Below are 22,381 nucleotides of genomic sequence, written 5' to 3'. Positions count from 1 at the left end.
TGAAGAGGAAACAGTCTTAATACTCACATTCCTTGTAAGCTTACACGGTAACAAGTAAGTGTACTGTGATGATGATGCTTGTTGTTTAAAGGGACCTTACATCTAAGTCATCGGCCCCTAATGGTATGAAATGAGCCAAATATAATGACAATTTAAAAATCCATAACCTCCCACTGACCAGAATTCGAAATTTGTTGATGAATGGATGAATGTGAATTTAAAATAATCAGCGGACTCAACGTGCAATATTAAAACATAAAAATAACTCCAAAGTTAATCCACTGACTATAATTTAAAATAATAAACGATGAACAATGATGATGAACTTAAAACAATCCGTGGACCCAACCCGCAATGCCCCATCTTCCCAGAAAATATCGTGAAACCATAGTATATAATGACCAAGGGGCTACTGCCAAAGCACAATCCTGAGTGGAATATTCTTGCTGCCTAAAGTGGTCCAAAATCAAGGACAACGGTCTCTCATAATGGTACTTATCGCTGGGAAAGTAAGAACCATGGTATTTCTCATGTAACAGTAATAATCATGAGTAACGTAGATATACGGTGTTCTGCACATTGAGGTACTACTCAGGGGTAATGTAATACCCACAGGTGACGCAGACACATGGTGTTTCTCTCATTACGGCGTCACTCATGGGCAACGCAAATCCATGGTGTTCCTCTCACATGTTTATCAGTCCAAATTAAACGATAACAAATTTTAGAATAAAAATACTTTTAATCAAATCCTAACGGTAATATCAGCATTTATTTTCACCGAATAATTTGATACGTTGTGAGAATTATCGTGTATAATATTAGTTTAATTACGGTAATAGAGTTATGGACATTGTAAGTTAACTGATCAAAATTACACGTATTTCCTGTACTTCCTCGTACTAGAATAATAGCCACCTCCACCGAACTCTCATGCTAACGAAGTGGTCTTGTCCACATCTCCCCGTACACCCCAATATTCATAATCTATACGTCCATCGACATGTTATCTTATGAGCCGGGGAGGAAAATTGGTACTCTTGTTTTATACGACCCGACTTTGCATGTTGCTAGCCTCGAAGTACCAAAGTTTTAACTGGCGCGTGAGAGAAATTACGACTGGAGTGGTGGCAGGGAACTAATGGAGTAGTTTGTTTGTCTTCATCGGCGCTCAGGTGGCTCTGCGCCTAGCGACAGCTCTTGTCATCGCCAGCGTTCTGCTACACCCATAACATATTATATGATGGCCGATATTTAGTGCATTCGTATTGCATTAATCTGCCGTTAGCTAAAGCACTCCAAATCGATATGAAAGCTGAGCTAACAACTCTATTTGTTGTTACCGTAATTACATTCATTACAGACCCGATCAGTGAAGGTACATTTGCTATCTTCTGCTTCTCGTAGGAGTTAAAGTACCGAGAGACATGTCCAGAACAATTTCTTCCAACACGACTTTCTACATGGCAATATAATGTGCATAAGACGCACTTTTTACGTATCAGTTGCAGAGTATTTAGAAAAGCAAGCAGAACTTTCTGATTGTGGGGAAATACAAAGTGACTGTCAAATAACAAGTTGCTTGATGATGATGGTGATGATGATGCTTGTTGTACTGCGCACGCACAGGCTGTACAGATGGCGCAGCTAACCTACCCCGTGCTCAACCGCACACGCACTCTCTCTACGTGAGCATAAGGCAGTAGCGTTCAGTGAAACATTGATATTTCAAGCGAACAGTATACAGTACAGTACGTCTAGATGTAAGGATAGGACAGAGCGACAATAGTGTTTGGCCGTCGCCATGGCCATATGGTATTGGACTTGTTGGTGTTTCTCAAAGGACTTTCCAGCATGTCTAGCTACAGTTGTGTTCTACACGCGGCCACGAAACACGACGTCAGGATTGTAGTTGGAAAAAGATCCTGACTGCGAGGGACCAGAGACGCGTCTCACGGCTTCTGAATCAAAATCGCTTCCAAACGCGACAGGAATCGCTGCAGTCAGTGAATGTAGGTCCATCCCCACCTGTTAGCGAGAGAGAACTGCAAGCACTGAACATTTGGAGTCTGCAATGGGCTGGCGGAACGTAATGTGGTCTCACGAATCACCTTTTTACCTGTATTCCAATGACGTACGTCCTCGAGTACACCGCAGGCCAAATGAAGCATTTCATACTGGAAGTGTGCAAAGTCACGTTCAAACAGAAGGTGTAGTTCATGAATTGGGCCCGCTCACTGAGGAGACCACTTTCAGTCAATATCTTCATGACTAGTATGATCTTGAAACCCCGATGACGACAGCAATGTTCATCAGGCTGGACGCATATGAGACTGGTTTTGTGAACACTCCCCCACTCTATTAGATCTCTATTCGCCTGAAAAATCCTCACTTGAATCCCATTGTTCCCCGCCGCAATTTGGTGGAGTTACACGACCAAATCCTCACCGCCTCTGGACTTGATAACCGCCTGGATTCGGTTATGAAGTGAGTCCATAAGGCTGTGCAGGTACGTCACATCCAGGTTAAGCGCTCGGTGAGAATTTGGTCGTGTAACTCCACCAAATTGCGGCGGGGAACAATGGGATTCAAGTGAGGATTTTTCAGGCGAATAGAGATCTAATAGAGTGGGGGAGTGTTCACAAAACCAGTCTCATATGCGTCCAGCCTGATGAACATTGCTGTCGTCATCGGGGTTTCAAGATCATACTAGTCATGAAGATATTGACTGAAAGTGGTCTCCTCAGTGAGCGGGCCCAATTCATGAACTACACCTTCGGTTTGAACGTGACTTTGCACACTTCCAGTATGAAATGCTTCATTTGTCCTGCGGTGTACTCGAGGACGGTATTAATTTATGTTTGTAGTTATTTCTGCGAGGGTGACTTACTATTTGTCCGGTGAGTTTATGCCCTATCCAGTGTACACTTGAAGCCTCGTGCTTTCGCTGATTATTGGACTGACGTAGCGTGACCGCACGAAATCTTCTTCTGTGGGATTCAGTCCGAAGATTTGTTTGTAGCGACTTCATGAACTCTGGTCTGTGGTCCAAGTAATTATCATAACCCTTGTCGTGAACGATGTGATTTATATATCCTAGACGTGGTCTACCTCTAGAGTTCTTTCCTTCTACATTGCCCTCCAGTATTGTGTGCAGAAGACTTTCTTGCCTCAAGATATATCCAATCCAATTGTCTCTCCGGTGAGTAAGCATATTCCATAAACATGGCTTCTCTCCAGTCCTTTTCAGCGTTTCTTCGTTAGTGATTTTGTCCACCCATGGAATTTTCAGTATTTTCCTGTAGCACCATATTTCAAAGGCTACTATACGTTTCTTATCAGCGAAGCTAATAGTCCATACATCAGTACGCTCCACAAATATATCTTCAGAAGACGTTTTCTAAAGCTCATACTAATGTTTTTGGCTTGGTTAATTCAGCTGACTATTTCGCTTCTACTTCATCCATCTGCTGTTATTTTTCTACCGAGATAAGTGAACTCCTGTACATTTGTTAACTGCTCTCCATTTAAAGTACAACGAGGATGTTCATATTGCCGGCTACAGAGAAGGAGTTTGGTTTTCATTTTGTTGATCTTCATATTATATTTGTTGAAAGTGGATTCTCTTTGTGCTGCCGTATAATTCAGATCATCTTCGTTTTATGCCAGGACTGTGATATCATGAGCAAAGCGAAGCATGGTAATTCTTTCTCCTTGAATCTTGAGACCTCCAGTCATTGGCAAATTATAATTTATTTCATCTATTGCTTTTTTAATGTATGCATTAAATTGGTGAGAGCGAACAGCCTTGCCGAACTTATTGCTTAATGTAGGCTTCTGCTGTGGAAACTGAACATCGCATAACAGCTATCCCGTCTTCATACAATTTCCAAATTGCCCTCCTGTCCTTGTACTTGACACCCAGTTCTTTCAACACCATGAATAGTTTATCCCACTCAACCTTATGAAATGCCTTCTGCAGGTATACGAAAACAATGAATGTATCAAGATCTTTTCGTAGTCGTTTCTCTATAATCTTCTTCTATATAAATCTAATCGTAACGACCGTGTGTCTGTACATTTACTATTTTGGCGAAATTTCCGTACAGTTATCCGTTTCAGGTGTAATAATGACCATCTGCATAATTTTTAGCTTTGGTGTCTGTTTGTCTGTTTGTCTATTTGTCTGTTTGTCTGTTTGTCTGTTTGTTTGTCTGTTTGTCGGTTTGTCTGTTTGTCTGTTTGTCTGTCCTCCTATAACTTGAAAACTACTGGATACATTTCCACCAAGCTTCATATTTAGAATCCCCCTGTACTTGGGTAGGTTTTAGGGCAAATATTGTTTCTAAATCCCTGAACTGAGTGAGGATTTTTACGTAACCGTGATTTTGCACTCCCACAAAATATATACAACCAAACTTAATGGAAATCTACCTGCCTTAATGGAAATTAATTTCTAAACCTTTTTTTTCTCATGTGCATCACTTCGATATCATTAACGGATCGTTTTTCGGTGCAAGTCCCGCCGAACTTAACGCAGGAGCGGGTGCGCGTAAAGCTTATTTCTTACAGCTTGAAAACTACTGAAGATATTTGAACTAAACTTTCTATTTAACATTCACCTTCCAAAGGTAGGTTTTAAGGTCAATAACATTTTAAATTCCCGGAATGGACTGGAGATTTATAGGGGACCGAAATGGTGATTTTACTCTCCCACAATATATCAAGTACAAGACCAACCTGACTGGAAATCGATCAAACATTTTGGAAATCCAATTCTAATTTCTTTTTCTCATGTGCATTTTTCAACAGGAGGATTAAAAAGGGCGATAACATGAAAGGTCGGTTTCTCAGGCTAAGTCTAGCGGACATAGCCCAAAAAGTGTTATACGGGGAGCAGATTCCTTATCTATCTAGATAAATCATATCGTAACGACCGTGTGTCTGTGCATTGACTATTTTGGCGAAATTTTCGTACAGCTTTCCGTTTAAGGGGTAATAATGACCATCTGCATATTTTTAGCTATAATTTCCTGGAAGTCCTAAATTTTACACCCCCCCCCCCGTTCTCGCCCAAAATCAAGATTGCCTCACAATCTGCCACACGAGCTGAAAAATTGAAATTAAGCAAAATTACACGTTTTAGCCGGTAACCTACGGAAAACTTCCAAGATGTATAAATATTTCACTTTTTATGCCGAAGAATATCGAAATATAGGCAATTTGATGACGGCGCAGACCTTCGTTTCGAGGTATTTCGCGGCTAAACGGTAAGTCCTATCACAAAAAGGTTGGCACGATCTCCGTTCAATTTCGAGTGATAAACAACCTTAGTCCTGTGATATTTTGTGGTCTCTCTTTCTCACTTATAGGGTAGATTTGGCTGTATATGTCGACTGTTCGTAAATTTTATGCTTTTTACACGTTTTTTAGATTGACACACATATAAGAAAGATAGAGTCGTCGAATTTGGCACGCACATTGACACGACCAATGGCTATATGCGAACCAAATTTCATTATTCTAGCTTCCACATAAGTATGTGAAAAAGAATGTAAAATACTAAAAAAGTACCCAAATTTCGCCCCATTCAAATACAGTAACTCAGTCGAACCCATAAATATGTGAGATACGAGATGTTTAATACCAAACATGTAGAGCGATAAAAGGGACGTCTGAAGGTGCAAACAGTTTGTTGGTATGATGTACCGTTTAAGAGCAGTAAATCTCGAAATGAAGGTTTGCACTTACAAACGTGCCCATGCTTATCTGTCATCTATATAAATCTAATCGTAACGACCGTGTGTCTGTACATTGACTATTTTGGCGGAATTTCCGTACAGTTATCCGTTTCAGTTGTAATAATGACCATCTGCATATTTCTTAGCTTTGGTGTTTGTTTGTCGGTTTGATTGTATGAGTTTTTATAACTTAAAAACTACAGAATATATTTTTAGCAAACTTGATATTTAGAATCCACCTGTCCTTGTGTGGGTTTTAGGGCCAATATTATTTCTGAACATTAAATTTACTGGGGGTTTATCCGAAACAGGAACCATGATTTTCCACTTCCTCAAAATATGCACATCCGAAATTAATGGAAATCTACAATCCTTAATGGAAATTAATTTCTAAAACTTTTTTCTCATGTGAATTTTTCGACAGGAGGATTAAAAAGTGAGATATCATGAACGGTTGGTTTTGCAAGTTAAGTCCAGCGGACGAAGCCAAAAGGTGTTGTACGTGGAGCAGATTCCTTATATATATATATAAATGAAATCGTAACGACCGTGCGTTCCTGTACATTGACTATTTTGGCGAAATGTTCGTACAACTACCCGTTTGAGGGGTAATAATGATCATCTGCAATTTTTTTGCTTTAATTTCCTGAAAGTCCTAATTTTACCCCCCTCGCCCAAAACCCACATTGCAGCAAAATCTGCCACACGAGCAAGAAAATTGAAATTTGGCAAAATTATACGTTTCAGCCTGTAACGGACGAAAAAATTTCTAGATCTTTAAATTTTTCATTATTTATCCCCGAAGAATATCGAAATGTGGAGGCAAATTTAATGATGGTGCAGACCTTCGTTTCGAGGTATTTCGTGGGATAAATGGGAAGTCCTATCACATAACGGATGGCAAGATCTTCGTTGAATTAGGATTGATCTCCAACCATGGTCTTATGACTTTTTGTCGTATCTGTATCGCTTATACGTTAGATTCGTCTCTATTTCTCGATTTTAAATAAATTTGGATGTTTTACCTGCATTATTCATACTTTCAATCACTTACAGTAAAGATAGTATCATCAAACTCTACCCGAACATTGGCCCACCCAGTACCCTTATGTGAGCCAAATGCTATGTCACATAATTATCCGAAAAGTAATGCAATGTAAGATAATCTTACACAAATTTCAACCTATTCAATATTTCTGACTCAATCTGACCCATGAATAGATGAGATGCGAGAAAATATCATAGAACCAGCCATTTAGACCGCTAAATACTGCGCCTTACGGTACAATTCTTTGTCGATATGACGTACCGTTTAGCAGCAGTTTATCTGTAAATGAAGGTCTGCAACATTGTAAACATGCAAATACTTTCGTATGTCCATCTATATATATCTTCATTGATGTCGATTTTTAGCGATTGAGAAAGGGTGTGTCTGCTATTGTAATCAGTACTCCCTACACCGACTTTGACTGCTGGCAGTAGGAATGGGGTCCTTCTCCAACTCCTGTGAAACTGGCATTAGTAAGGGAGGCCTACCATTGTAATGAATAATTCACTTTTTTGATTTGTCTTGCAGAAGGCAAGGGAGCATGCAGTTTTGTTCCAGAGTCCCCTACCCTATTGTGTTTGGCTCTAGGCTAGAGTGCCCGCCATTTTAAACAAATGTTCCAATCTAAAATGTGACTAGCATTAGGCATAGTGGCGTGCTATTTTCATGGAAACTCACTAATTCTGTGTGACTGGCAGTAAGCTGGCTGGCAGCAGGGAAAGAGTCTGTCATTGTAATGATAACTGCACAACTCAATTTTGACTGGTAGTAGGGAAGTTGACTGCTATTACAATAAAAACTCCTCAACTATAATCTGTCTGAAAGTAGGAAAGGGGCCTGCCATTGTAACTCAAACTCCCCAAATCGATTGTGACTATGCAGTAGTCAATGGGGCCTGCAATTATAATGTAAACTTGCCAACTCGATTGTGAATGGCAGTAGGCAAGTGAGCCTGCCGTTATCATCACAACTCCGCAACCCATACTTTACATTGGAAACAACGTATGGGAACCTCCCCATGCTATTTCTCGGATAAGGCTAAGAGACATGCAATTTTAAAATAATCTCATTTACTGCACGCACAGTATTTACTTTGATATCCGTACACAATGTAGAATACCGTAGCGAAGCACGGGTACATTTGGTAATTGAACTTAAAGCTTCTTTTTTCTTTTTGCTATTGACGTTACGTCGCACCGACACAGATAGGTCTTATGGCGACGATTGGAGAGGAAAGGGCTAGGACTGGGAAGGAAGCTGCCGTGGCTTTATTAAGGTACAGCCCCATCATTTTCCTTGTGTGAAAATGGGAAACCACGGAAAACCATATTCAGTGCTGCCGACTGTGGGGTTCGAATCCACTATCTCCCGAATACTGGACTCTGGCCGCACTTGGGCGACTGCAGCTATCGAGACCGGTATTCTTAAGGCTAGGATTGCTTCTAGAGTCCCTCTACCATTCCTAAATCCAAATTGATTTTCTGTCAATGCCGACTCCACCTTGCCTTCAATGCGTTTCAAGATAATGGTCATGAGAATTTTAGGGGCATGGTTACACGGCTCAGTGTGCGATATTGGTCACATCTATCAGGAGATGATTTCTTTAGAATGGTCACTATGACACACTTCCTAAAGTCCGGTGGGATATGTCCCCTGTTGTACATTTCACAAATCAGATCAAATAGCGCTTTCTTCACATTGTCTCCAGAGGCCTTACCGTTGTTCAGCCTTTCCATTGCTTGACTAAATTCATCTAGGATTATTTATTTTCATCATCTTCTTTATTTACTAGCTCTTCATTTTCTAGTATTTCTCAAGGTGTATATTTTACTCCATATACATTTTCAATGCATTCTTTCCATTTTGAGGCAATTTCAGAATCTTCATACACCAATTCTCCATCATCTGTCTTCAGTCCATTGCATCTAATCCTCTTGTCCCCAAAGAAACCTTTGACTACCTTAAATGCTGCCTCAGATTTACGATTCTTAACTAGTTCTTCTATTTCAATGCATTGCAATACCAGAATTTTTTCTCTGGCTGCCTTCGCCTCTCGATTTATTTCGTTTCTCAATTTCCTGTATTGTTGTTATCCTTCTTCGGTCGCAGAGTTCTTAAACTTTCTTCTTTTTTCTATCTTCTCAATTATTTGATTAGTTATCTAGGCTTTCCTGTTCTGTGATTTCGGCTTTCCCACATCTGTTGCTGCCGTTATAACATTTCCCTTCCAAGCATTCCACTTATTCTGCATAGTTCCTAAGTCTATTGCTGATAGTTATGCAAGAAGTGAATCTGTCTTGTTTTTAAAATCTATAGCAAAGTTTTGATCTCTGAGAGCTTCAGTACTCCATTTTTGACTGTTCTTCCTTTCCAGAGTTTTTAGTTTTGGTTGACATTCGCTCTAAACCATGTTGTGGTCACTACCAATATTTGGGCCAGGGCAGCTTCTACAGTCCTTCAAGTGTGTCTTAAATGGCTGCTTTAATAACATGTTGTACAAGTATAACGTCTTCGTGAATGGTGTTGAAATAATGTACTTGCAACCTCCAGCTGATTGTAAGCGCAGAATGCCAATAAACGGTTTCTCGATAGTTCCGTGTGCCAAGCCCAAATTGGCCCACAACCATTCCATCTTTAACCTCTCCAATAACAGCATTCCAGTCTCCAAGGGTTGTCAGATTCTCATCTCCTTTAACACCTTCGATTAATTCTGTGAGATCATCGTACATTCTTTCCACTTCTTCATCATCGTGGGCAGTGGTTGGCATGTAGACTTGAATTATTACGGTGTCCCTTTGTTTAGTATCTAATTTCACTAAAATCATTCTTCCACTCTGCTGAATGTATCTTTTAACCCGGTGACCCACTTCCTTCGTCAGCACCACTCCAACTCCTCCCTCTCCTGGTTTGTCCATAATGGTTCCCGTGTGGATTATTTTGTAATCACCAGTCCGAAAGTCTCTATTATCAGGACACCTCACTTCTGCTGTTCCTAACACATCTAAATTCATCCTTCCAATCGCAAGCTTTAGGTTTTCCAACTTTCCACGTTGTAGAAGTGATCGAACGTTCCATGTTGCAATGCGCCTCAAGCATTGAGCACTTGTACAAGCACACCCCGCTCGGAAATCTGATTGCGGCGATAATCCGCAAAATTTTAAGAGTACAGATTTTATGGCATGAGACGCTATTGCTTGGGATATCCACAGGATATTTAATGCATTGGTTTCCCGTTGTCTTCTGCATTCTATGCCGTTGGCGATTCCTTGTTCGTTAATCTGCCTTTAGGGGTAATTTATCACCCCAAGGAAAAGAGAGTGCCCTGTACCTCCTCCAGAGAGGGAGACCACTTTTACCGGTGGTCACTCGGTCGGACGCAGTTTAAAGTCATACCCGAGGCAGACACAAATGTAATCACTGAAACCAGCACCAACCTTCATGTATCTCAAACGTTTAAAACAGTGTATAACTCTCACTTCAAAGAATTGTGTACATACTAACTTGTACAAACATATAAATTCATTAGTTTGAAACATAATTGTTTGTTCCGAGCAAAAGAAATATATATTTTAAAAATTAGATAATGCGTATGTCTTTTAGGTGCAAATATGGCGTATCGGCAAGACTGTACGAACCACATGTTCAAGAAAGGGGTAATACAACTTCTTTGCTAGTTGGCTCTCCCGCATCGATCCATTCATTGCTGGGCTCGATGTTCCATGATATTAATGGTGTACTGTATGATCAAAAGTGTCATTTCACGAAATAAGCTAAAACTTGTTGATGAAAATGTTTTAAAACCACTAATTCAAGATGAAGAAAACGGAAACAACACTCGTACCTCCTCCTCAGAAGACGGGGATCACTCAAAAACAAAATCATTAGAAAAATAGTGAACTATTACCATATTTAATACTAGAAATGACAGCATCACCACTTTCCATATGTTCAAAAGCCTGCCAACGCACTTGCTGTATTTCTGTAAAGTCAATTTGTTTTACGTCGCAAGGACACAGATATGCCATATGGCGACGATGGGATAGGAAAGAGCTAGGAATGGAAAGGAAGCGGCCATGGCCTTAATTAAGGTAACGCCCTAGCATTTGTCTGGTGTGAAAATGGGAAACCACGGAGAACCATCCTCATGGTTGCCAACAGTGGGACTTGAACATATCTGCAAAGTGCCATGTATTTTGTATATTTGTAGTGTATATGTTTATGTATATTTTTATTTATGTATTTGTATTGTATCAACGCTCCGATACGAAATAATAATAGTGGTGAAGTACCGGATCGTGGGATCAACACCGCAGAGATAATCGTATATTTGAAGTGCAGGAAGGATCCCATTTCTTACTTCGGCATTTATAATTAGAACCGAATTCAGTAATTTATTGTTGTGATAAATATTAAAACACAGTACTGGAATAACTACATATTGAATGATAAATATGTGATGTGATTCAAATGACTTTCGCGTATACAGTTGCGCTGCACTAAATACAGTATATGAAGTTACTGATAAAAATTATCGAAACACTTTTATGAAGTCACAACAACATTAATAAAAAGTAGAGTGTTCAATTTGCAGAATACTTTCATACTAATTAACACACAGTTTTAAATATATGAAATATTAATTACCTAAAAATATAGTTGAATTTATCATCCTAAGAAACTGCAAAAGATTTCAGTCTGTTCATGGTAATACCAACTGCATATGCGCCATACGCAAGTGTCTGGGATATAGTGTGATGCCACATCCAGATTAGGCTCATTATTTGTCCTATAGATGGCATTTCTTGTGTCGGTCGGTTTAACCTCATCACTTTTAAGGTCAACGGTGTTATAGGCATCATATGTAGCTCAACCCGAATGTAGCAAAAGCTGAACAAGAGATTTACAGATCTTATCTACATGTATTTGATAAAATACCTGGAGAGATTTGAGGCTTTAACATAATTTTCAAGTCAATGATACTTCTACGTTCAAACGGAAAATCTATTCTGTTCCTGAGAAATACCCAGAAGAAAGCAGATGGAGCCTGATGTGAAAATATCCAAGTGCAACACTCCTTTCATCAATCCGTTGGCAATTGTTAAGAAACCAAACGGCATCTTGACGAATATGTCTGGATGCTCGTGCTAATAACAAACGGCTCAGATTGGAATACGACCATACTCTTCCGTTAACATATATTATTAGCAGTTTTGTAGAAAATATTTTTCACGGGAATGGATATGACATCTTCCTACTGTCACATCGTCGTAGATGAGCATAGGAGATTGTTTAATGGACTCTTATTTAACAACATCACGTATGACTTTAATCGTCTTCTCTTTGGGATAAAAATTCGGGCGCAGTTTTGATTAGGGGACGAGAAAACCAATTGTCAGATGAGATCAAACCCATAACAACCATTTACAGTACGTTGACGACATTCTTGTAGCTTCCGATACATGGGAACAATATCAGAAAGACTGAGTCAACATGACACGAGTATTCAGTTCGCAGTGTGACATTGCTATAAGAAGGACAGTGACAAATGGATGATGCTACTCCCACGCGTATTGGAGTGAGTCCATGTGACGGCTCCAGAGTTTGGAAAATGTTAGGGAGACACATACTGTTGCTAATCGCCCACCCAGAACAAATCGATAGGAGGATCAGAATTTGTTGCCTCGTAGTCCTTCTGCTACAGCTACGTCCTTCCAACAGAGATACCGGAATGAATGCATCGCATCAGGCACTGTGAAATCGGCTGCATGACGGAGGAAAGGCGACTAAATGGAGCCTCAGGGACTCTCAGTTTGGGAGCTTGGATCGGTAACCGCGAGTACCTTAGATGAGTCCTGCTATTGCTTCAACTTACTTGCCTCAGGCTCTCAACTTTCATCTATTCTGTCCGATCACTCTTCGTCAACTCTTGTTCTTTTCTGACCCCGGCAGTATTAGGTTACGTGTCATTTTGTGCCTTTTATTGCCCTTGTCTTTCTTTGGCTGAAAGCTTCATTTTCGAAGTGTCGGGTCTTTTCCATTTTTCCCTGCGGTTAATTTTAATAGAGGATGGTTGCCCTTCTCTTGGAATAACAATCACCCCCTGTAAAACTCTGGAGACGAAGCTATCAGGTGAGCGATGGGACGAGGTTTTAGCACGTAACACCATCACGTCAGGTTTAGTCGACCAACGCCCTTATTTCCTGTCCAGGATAATATTACTGGACTATTCTCCAAGCTACATTTACAAGTTTACTACTACTCTTAGCGAGAGCTTTACAGTGTTTTGCCCATCCGGACAGAGTGACTGATAAGTTCCTTGTGACGCGTGACATAGAGTGATTGGTGTAGCAGGCATATTCACCGGACAAGTCCTGTGTTGATCATCGTGAACTGAAGATAACGATCCCCCTCTCGTCAACATTTAGCAACTGACTGAAGCTGCTATCCAAGAGAATAACTCTTTGCTACAAAGGAAGTCGGATTCATTGGCGCTGACTATGCCTCGTCGTGTTCAAGCGTGCCTCATGATTCGAGGCGGCTATAGACGGCGTTGATGTGCAACACACTGATTCATAATATTGTGTTCGATATCCCACATTAAAAATATTATGCGTTAGTTGCATTTCTATTGCTTTTGCATAGGTGATGGCATTTTGTTTTTCTTTGTATATAGGATGTGTTAGTAATGTGTGCGAATGACGCCTGAAATCGCGAGAATCGGTTCCTACGACTCCCAGGCCGCACTCAATGTCGCATGTGAGGAATTGCTTCAGTGCTGACGTCCCCAGAGTGTCCTAGGCTCACTCACGAGAGTGAGTCGTCCGTGTGTAACTGCGGCAAATTCGAACGTGCAATGTTTACTATTTCGTTCATATAGAGTGTGATATAACAACCGTCCTTTTTTAAATATATGAATTATGTCACATAATAATGAAATAACAATTTAAACAGCGTCGTGCGAGTTCGGAGGATTGCAAACGTGGAGCGAAGCGGCGAGTAGCGGGGAAAGTGCGATCGCCACCTGCCCGACCAAGCCACGTGCAAGTTTAGGAACAACGCCTCGTAGGGACCATTTGAAATCGTCCGCGAAGTGATGTGATTGGCTGACTTCAGCAGGGTGCGAGATACTCATCAGTATGACCAAACTTCTAACGCCCACCATCCTGTATACGCACACGTTTCAAAGTGATTTTATAGAATCTGAGAATGTTTCTTCAGAACGAAACGTGGAGTTCATTATTTAACAGTGTGTATGTTATAGTGTAATGTATTATGAGGAGAGAGAGCTGGTGCTTACGATACGCATACAGTGGTAAATAATGGGATTATAACTGATGTTAGATTCTTCCAAGAGAAAAAACAAACAAACAGATGGAAACAAGGTGATGGTAGTTTCAATTCAGTGCCGTGTATTTTGGAGCATACTGTACTACTCCGCTACTGGTATGTTACTAATTAGTCAGTCAGTTATTTGAACTAATTTAAAACTCACCTAAATCGGATAATGCAAGTTTTTGAATTAATCAAACGTTATTGAAATTAAACATACAATTTATCCACTCAGGTGTAAAATTTAAATGATTTTTCTCGATGGATTATAATTCTGGTGCTAAAACATGAACATATTTCACAAGTTCGGGCGATGAAATATATCATAATGACGTCCATTCTCCCGTCAGAAACAAATGTTCAGCTCTGGTATTCGAGTAAAACACGACGTTTATTTGCAAATTATTATGATTGTACAAGATAAAGCGATAGATAATATCATACTGTTTGTAAACTTTACTAACACGTTTGAACAAGGGAGATAATTTAATTGGCTGTCATAAATATTGATAGCTAGTTCTGGTTAAGTTGTCACAAGCAGATATTAAAGTGTTCGCTAAGGCTGAAAGCAATCGGAGTAATTTTGTTAACTATTAAGAGCACTTTTGGGAGAAATGATCATACCATTAACCTGGCAGAAAAGCAGGCCAGCCAGAAATGTTATCGTGTCCGAGTCACAAGGATGTGAGTTTGCGTTTCACAAATCCCATATGCAATGACTGGTATTCGAGCCACAGTCGCGTAGGTGAGAAGCCAGTGACTGTGTCATTAAACTACCACGCCCACTTTGACGCGGAGTTGTTGTTCTTTGTGATTTCATGAGATTCGTCTTAACAGAGCTAACGTACTGATATCTCATCTAACTACGCAGAGAATTTCGCTGCTCAAAAGAGGGAAGATGGAAAAATATTCAATATTCGACTGGCTCCTTCATTCAAATGAATAATCAAATGGGAAATATAATCAATTAATCGAATACAATGTAATAATCGAATAAGCGATTATTATATATTCCACTATCCCATCATTAGATGGTACCCAACCTATGATGAATTCTAGTTATGGACACGACACAAACAAACACCCAGCTCTCGAGCCATGGGGATTAACAAATGATAGTCGAAACCGCCCACGCAACCGGTAATCGATTCCCGGACCCATTGGACCGAAGGTTAGTTTCTGACCTTTCAAATGTTGTCGGAGCTACGGCCGAGTTTTGTCGGGTAAATGTCACCGGAGACATTCAACAACAAGCAGTGACCAATGGAATCTTCTTACCCTTTAACAATCTGAATACCAATCTCAGGTTTGTTGATGGTGATCACGCTTGTTGTTTCAAGAGGCCTAACATCTAGGTCATCGGCCACTAATTGTACGAAATATAATGAGAATTAAAAAGTTCAAAATCATCCACTGACTAGAATAATAGGTGATGAAGAATGAATAGATGGATATGAATTTAAAACAATCAGTTGACCCGATCCAGAAACTACAGCAAAACAATAGTATTACTGACGAAGGGACTGCTGCTTAAGCACAATCCTGAATCGAGGATGCATGTTGTCTAAAGGGGTCCAAAATCCAGGTCAACGGCTCATCATAATGGTACTTACAGTAGAACCATGGTATTTGCCATGTTGCGGCACTAATCAAAAGTAGCGTAGACTCACGGTATTCCACATATTATGGTACTACTCACAAGTATTGTACGTCGCACAGGTAACGCATACCTATGGTGTTTCTCACATAGGTGTACTAATTACGGGCGCCGGTATTCCCGTGGTGATCCTCACGTTGTGGGTACTAGTGACGCCCAGACCCATGGTGATTCTCACAATGGTACTAATAACGGGTACTGGAAACCCACAGTGAACCACTTTCTGTTGCTACTAGTGATGATGATGATGATGATGATGCTTGTTGTTTAAAGGGGCCTAACATCGAGGTCATCGGCACCTAATGGTACGAAATGAAATGACAAAGTAAAAGTTCACAATCATCCACTGGCCAAAATAAAAAATGCCATGAAGAATGAATGGATGGACATGAATTTAAAACAATCAGGGGATCCGACTCAAAAAACTATCATGAATAATAGTATTACTGCCCAAGGGACCACTTATTAAGCACAATACTGAATCGAGGATGCTTGATGTCTAAAGGGGTACAAAATCCAGGTCAAAGGCCCCTCAGAATGGTACTTATCGCTAGTAAAGTAGAACCATGGTATGTGTCATGTTGGGGTACTAATCAAAAGGAGCGAAGACTCACGGTGTTCCACACATTATGGTACTACTCACAAGTATTGTACGTCTTACAGGTAACGCAGACCTATGGTATTTCTCACACAATGGCGCCACTCATAGCCAACGCAAAGCGATGAGGCTCCTCGCCTAGCAGTACTAGTCACGGGTGCCGGTATTCCCGTGGTGTTCCTCATATAGAGGATCCTAATCACAGGCAATGCAGACCCACGGTGTCGCTCATATAGTGGTATTAATCACAGGCAACGCCCAGCACGTGGCATTTCTCACATGGGTAGGACTCACGGGTACTGGAAAACCACAGTCCACACCGACTGCTGCTACTAAGCACAAACCTATTTCGCACCTAATATAGTGGTACTACTCGCAAGTAAAGGCGACCCATAGTGTTCCCCGCGTGATGCTACGAATCAAAAGTAGTTTCATGGTTCTAAGACAAACATCCCTTTGTCGCCTCTTTTGGTCGCCTCTCACGACAGGCAGGGGATACCGTGGGTGTATTTTTCTGCTGCGTCCCCCACCCACAGGAGTAGAGAGAGAGAGAAAAAAGAAAAGGGAAGGGATCCGTCACTTCGAAAATTGAAGTAACGGACGAAGAAAGGCAAGGGCCATGAAGGGCGTGAAAATGAAAGACTCCCTAGGCCTCGTATGCTCTAATACCGTTGGGGTCGGGAAAGAACAAGAGTTAACCAAGAGAGGTCAGACAGGATAGACGAAAGTGAGGAGCCTGGCACAAGTAAGTGGAAGCAGTGCCAAGACTCAGCTAATGGCTCCGTGGTCGCCAATCCACACTCCCAAGTTTAGAGCACCTTGGGCCCCTTTTAGTCACCTGTTACGACAGGCAGGGGATACCACGGGTGTATTCTACATGTGTGTCCCCCACCCGCAGGGAGTGCTGCTACTAACCACAAACCTCTGGTGTACCTTATATAGTGGTAGGCTACTACTCGCTACTAAAGTCGACACATGGTGTTCCCCGCGTGATGGTGCCAATCACAAATAGTTTAGTGGTTCTAATACAATCAGCGCTTGGTCGCCCCTTTTAGTTGCCTCTCACGACAGGCAGGGGATACCGTGTGTGTATTTTCCTTGTGCGTCTCCCACCCACAGGGGGTAGAGAGAGAGAAAACAGAAGAAAAAGAAGGGATCCGTCACTTTGAAAAATGAAGTAACGGACGAAGAAAGGCAAGGGCCACGTACGGCGTGAAAATGTAAGACACCCCAGCCGTAGAATGCTCTAATACCGTCGGGGTCGAAAAAACCGAGAGTTGACCAAGAGAGGTCGGACAAGATAGATGAAATTGAGGAGCCTGGCATAAGTAAGTGGAAGCAATGCCAGGACTCAGCTAAGAGCCCCGTCTTCAACAACCCACGCTCCCAAGTTGAGAGCCCTTGGAGCCCCTTTTAGTCACCTCTTACAACAGGCAGGGTATACCGTGGGTGTATTCTTCATCTGTATCTCCCAACCACAGGGGGTAATGTCGGGTTTTAAAGCCACTATCATGGGATCCGGACGCAAGCAGTCTACCGAGGGAGAAATAATAACTGACAGTCAGCGTTCTGTTTTCATTTGACATCGATATTTTAAATGTCGTTGGAAAGTTAATTTATGAATAGGGACAAATAAATGGTGGTGAATCTATCTTAGTTTCTATTATGTCTCAGGAGCAGTTTTTCACTGAATTGCTTGCTGTGTATAAGCTCACCAACTTAACTGAAACCTGTTGTACTGCGGGCTTGTATTTCATGGAGACAACTCGGTGGTACAGGCCATAAGTCACTTCACCATGCCAAATCCCTGCCTGGCCTGTTTGCTCCAAGAGAAAGACGTGGGCGCATTGTCTGCTGTATGTAGCTTACTGTGTTCTTTATGGCCGTCTCCTCACTACACATCAATTGTTCCTGCGGCGCGCATACTAATACTTGACCTCCGTCACGTATCCACAGCGCATTGCGGTACTTAGTATATACTACCTTGCTATGTCTGCCAAAATACATGATGTATTTCTAGAATCTCCATGTGTTCGAATAAAATAGGAAATAATGTTGGTTGCTGGAAGGCAAAATTTCAGTCAAATATAAATTCAAGAATTAAATTTATCATCCCTACCAGGACGTGAACAAGAGGCTGTGTGGTGTTACATCCGATACGTCCCTTGCCTAACCCTCTGAAAATGATTAAACGGGTGGGAACTGTACCTTAGTTCTGCAATAAGTACCTACATTCTGACATTACAGTCTGCAAGAACACACCATCCACACATACAACAGCAATATAAGCACACGTATAGATATTTACAAAAGACTGGAATATTCTCCCTAAACACACACACAAAGAAAAAGCTGGGTCTGCAGTAAAAGTACTTGAGAAATACAACGAAACATTAGCTATGATGATGGTGTTGATGGTTATTTGATGTGACCTAACATCTAAGTCATCGGCCTCTTAAGGTAGGAGGTGCAACGAAATGAAACGATAATTAACACTTCAATATAATGTAAAAATTATGAAGATGAATGAATGACCATGAATCCAAAACAATCAGTGTATGCAATTCACAATGCCATCCTTTCTGTATAAAATGGGTCGCAAATCCATGTCACTGACCCCTCATGATAGTACTAATGATTGGTAAATCAGAACCATGGTGTTCGTCCGATAACAGTATCAAACACAGGTAACGTAGACTGAAGGTGTTCCTCACATAATGGTACTAATCAGAGGCAGCGTAGGTCTGTGGTGTTCTTCATAGAGTGGTAGAAATGCAGACCCATTCTGAACCTAGAGAATTCGACACATTCTAACGCTGCTTCCGGCACATTTTCTCGTATGGACATTAGTCCGCGCAGCCGAGTCCCCCACCCCAACCCCTCACAAATCGGTGGGAAATATACGATGGTACTAACCACAAGCAACGCCCCAGTCCCGTGGTGTTCCTCATATAAGGGTACTAATCCCAGGTAACATAGATCCATGGTGTTCCTCACGTAATGGTACTAATCACAAGTAGTCTCATGTTTCTAATTTCATCAACACTTGGTCGCCCCTTTTAGTCGCCTCTTACGAACGGTCAGGGGATACCGAGGGTGTATTATTCGTCTGCGTCCCCCACCCAGAGGGGGTGAAACATGAGCTACCGTTTGCAAATAAAAGAGTGGCCAGTTGTATTTTCCTCGGTAGCTCACGGTCTCATTTTCCGATGTGGTGTGCACAAGTTTCAATATGGAAACCTTCCAAGTGTATGCACTTTCATTCATAAACAAATTAATACAAAAACAAACGTAACAAATTATGCCGCAGTTAATAGTCGGAATTCATCCATTCTGACATTATGCTGTCTGCTTGGTAAAAATCCACCCATGTATATAATAGCTTTTTTATCATGTAGTTCTTAATGCAGAGCTTGGAGTTGCTTCGTAGAGAGCAACGGTATTTTCTAATCGCAATTCGTCTATGCATAGAACGGTTGTCTTGTGAACTCATAGGTTAGTCTCGAAGGAGCACTTTTTGCCAGGCAGAGATCGTTTTTAAGATACATGGCCTTCATTCTTTGTAGTGTAGCTAGGTTATCCTTCGATAAGTGTTCCCCGATAAAATGTAAGGCGCACGTCATGATGGTGTCTGTTTGTACTTGGACATTTTTCTCTTAGCAGCATGTAAGTTATTAGTAACGTTCTGCCATCTGTTGAATTTATCTAGAAGATCGGAAAGGTTAGAGAATCAGAGAGCGTCTAGCAAGGAATAGTATTCCTCCGTAATCAAAGGAAGTGCACAACCTCTGGCGTGGCAGGTAGTAATCAAAACATGGCTGCATACAGTGACATTACTAAGGATGAAAATCACATATATCGGAACAAAGTGTTAGTCGCTTAGCAACCTGCTAAGTACAGACCGTCTTACTAATAAAAAGTCCTTATACAGTTGTTTAATTCTTGTTTAGTTAAACAGTGAATAAACCCTTTATAAGCGTTTTACATTTTTCTTAATAATAAACGAGGTATACGCATTTTATTACTATACAGCACGTATACACTCGTTCCAAGGTATTGGATTCTCTTCCTGCAGTTTACTGACGTATTTCGCACGTTCACCGCCTTTATGATCGCTTCTGCTAGATATCTACAAGCAAAACATTCCGGAAAGTCGCACAATAGCACGGCATATCGAAAAGGCGGTGGCAACACTAAGTGAGACAGCTAGAAATTAGCTTATACTGATATCAACATTTCTTCAGCTTGCTTGTGTAATGAATGCCAAAAAAGAAATGGAATGGCTTAAGGAAAGATCAATAGCTCCTGACTGGGATAGTACGGAAAACATAAGCAATTGTAATTGAATCGGCGAGTTGAAAAGTGGTACACTTCCAAAATCCTTACTTTACAGGAGAAAGGAAAAACTGTTTTGTAGCTTAAAAGAAAGGTTTGATCAAAAAAGTTTCTATTAGGCATTTATGCATCATATTTCTGCATATTCAACTACAAAGTATGGAAATCATATTACGTATGGTTTTCAAGTTATGCCATTTTTTATCTCAAGGAATATGTCCCCTTTTACAGGTACTCAAATTTGAGAAAAATCTTTGTACGGGCAGATAATGTATAATGAGCTCGCAATATCAAAAGTCTATTAAGCAGTAAAACATTATTACACAAAAATACGCCCAACCATCATTTCTTTTATAGTTATTCATTGTAATTCTCTCTCTTTAAAGTGTTTTACTTTACGAAGATGTCTAGCCTCCATAACCTCTGAACGGAGTATGTATTTTATGTTTAAAATATCGTGAAGGTCATCAACGTTATCGTCCAGTCTTTCAACGTGTGTTCAGTGTTAAATGGATAAGTCGAATATTTCACCAGGATTATATTACTGTACACAAAAAATACCACGAAAATAAACTGCTCACTCGTTTCTTTTTCCGCTACTCGCTGCTATACAACGCTTATACAAGGGTTCTGGTCTGTATAAGCAATTCAGCGAATAACTATAACAGATGTATACACAGGAGTCTTATGCACGGTTTATTAGTAACGAATTTCACATAAACGGTGTATAAACCTTGTATAAAAGTTATACACCGTTTATTAGTAAGACGGAGAATGTATTGCGGGTTAGGGTAAGCCTTTGCCTGCAATTATTGGAATGATCATTTTAAGGATTTGATTTTATGATTACTCAAAGTTGGCTGAAATTAAGAGTCCTATCCATGTCTCGTGGTTCATCGGCAGGTAATTCCGGAGATAATAAAACGAAAATAAAACAAATCTGTCCTGTAGAACGAACGGATTTGCCGATGCTGTTTTAGTAAACACTTCTAATGTATAGATTTGAATGTGAAAATTACCTGTGAAATGTTTTATTTTTAAAGTGCAGTAGTATTAATAGAGTATGGTATACCAGTATAGTATTAAAATGTTTAGCACTTGTTTTCTTTATTCTTGGGTCTACATTCGTCAGGATTACAATAAATAAATAAATAAATAAATAAATAAATAAATAAATAAATAAGTAAATAAATAAATAAATAAATAAATAAATAAATAAACAAAGTGACACAAACAGCGCATTTGAAACATAATAGCGTACGTTAAGACAAATATACGTGTATTGACGAAAGTTAATAATGTTTAAAATTCTATTTCTTTGTTTCAGCTATAGAAGTTCAGAAAATTCAAGGATGTGGACTTTTCCTTAAGGTAAGTCGATTACTTACGTTACTTATTTACGTGTAGTTCATTTACATGTGCTTAACCAAATTCATAATCGGACAATAAATTGACAAACAGTTTTTCTAAGTATAAAAGCATTGTTTTCATCTGTTATTATGTGTATTAGAAACTTAAATCTGGAAAATATGAAGGATGTTACACGGAAGATCCCATACTTCACTTCCTGGAATGCGACTCAGGAGTTGCATGACCGTTGTTCTCATGTTAGTAGACAAACAAGAACGTAAAATGAAGCAATTTCCTCCTTTGTGCCGAAAGCTGAACGGCTA

At 40.3% G+C, this 22,381-nt stretch overlaps 1 long non-coding RNA gene across 1 annotated transcript in view; it reads left to right on the top strand.

Annotated features, from left to right (window-relative positions):
• The window catches only part of LOC136872336 (uncharacterized), an 843,894-nt gene that overhangs the window by 444,552 nt on the left and 376,961 nt on the right, over positions 1-22,381 (top strand). Inside the window, exon 3 of the long non-coding RNA XR_010859874.2 lies at positions 22,036-22,079. This is a non-coding gene — a long non-coding RNA (uncharacterized lncRNA). The remainder of the gene's footprint in view (positions 1-22,035; positions 22,080-22,381) is intronic.

This window comes from Anabrus simplex, chromosome 4 (genome assembly GCF_040414725.1).
Source record: "Anabrus simplex isolate iqAnaSimp1 chromosome 4, ASM4041472v1, whole genome shotgun sequence".
Lineage (NCBI taxonomy): Eukaryota > Metazoa > Arthropoda > Insecta > Orthoptera > Tettigoniidae > Anabrus > Anabrus simplex.
The sequence above is the reverse complement of the archived record's forward strand: the minus strand, read 5'-3'. Positions and strand labels throughout refer to the sequence as shown.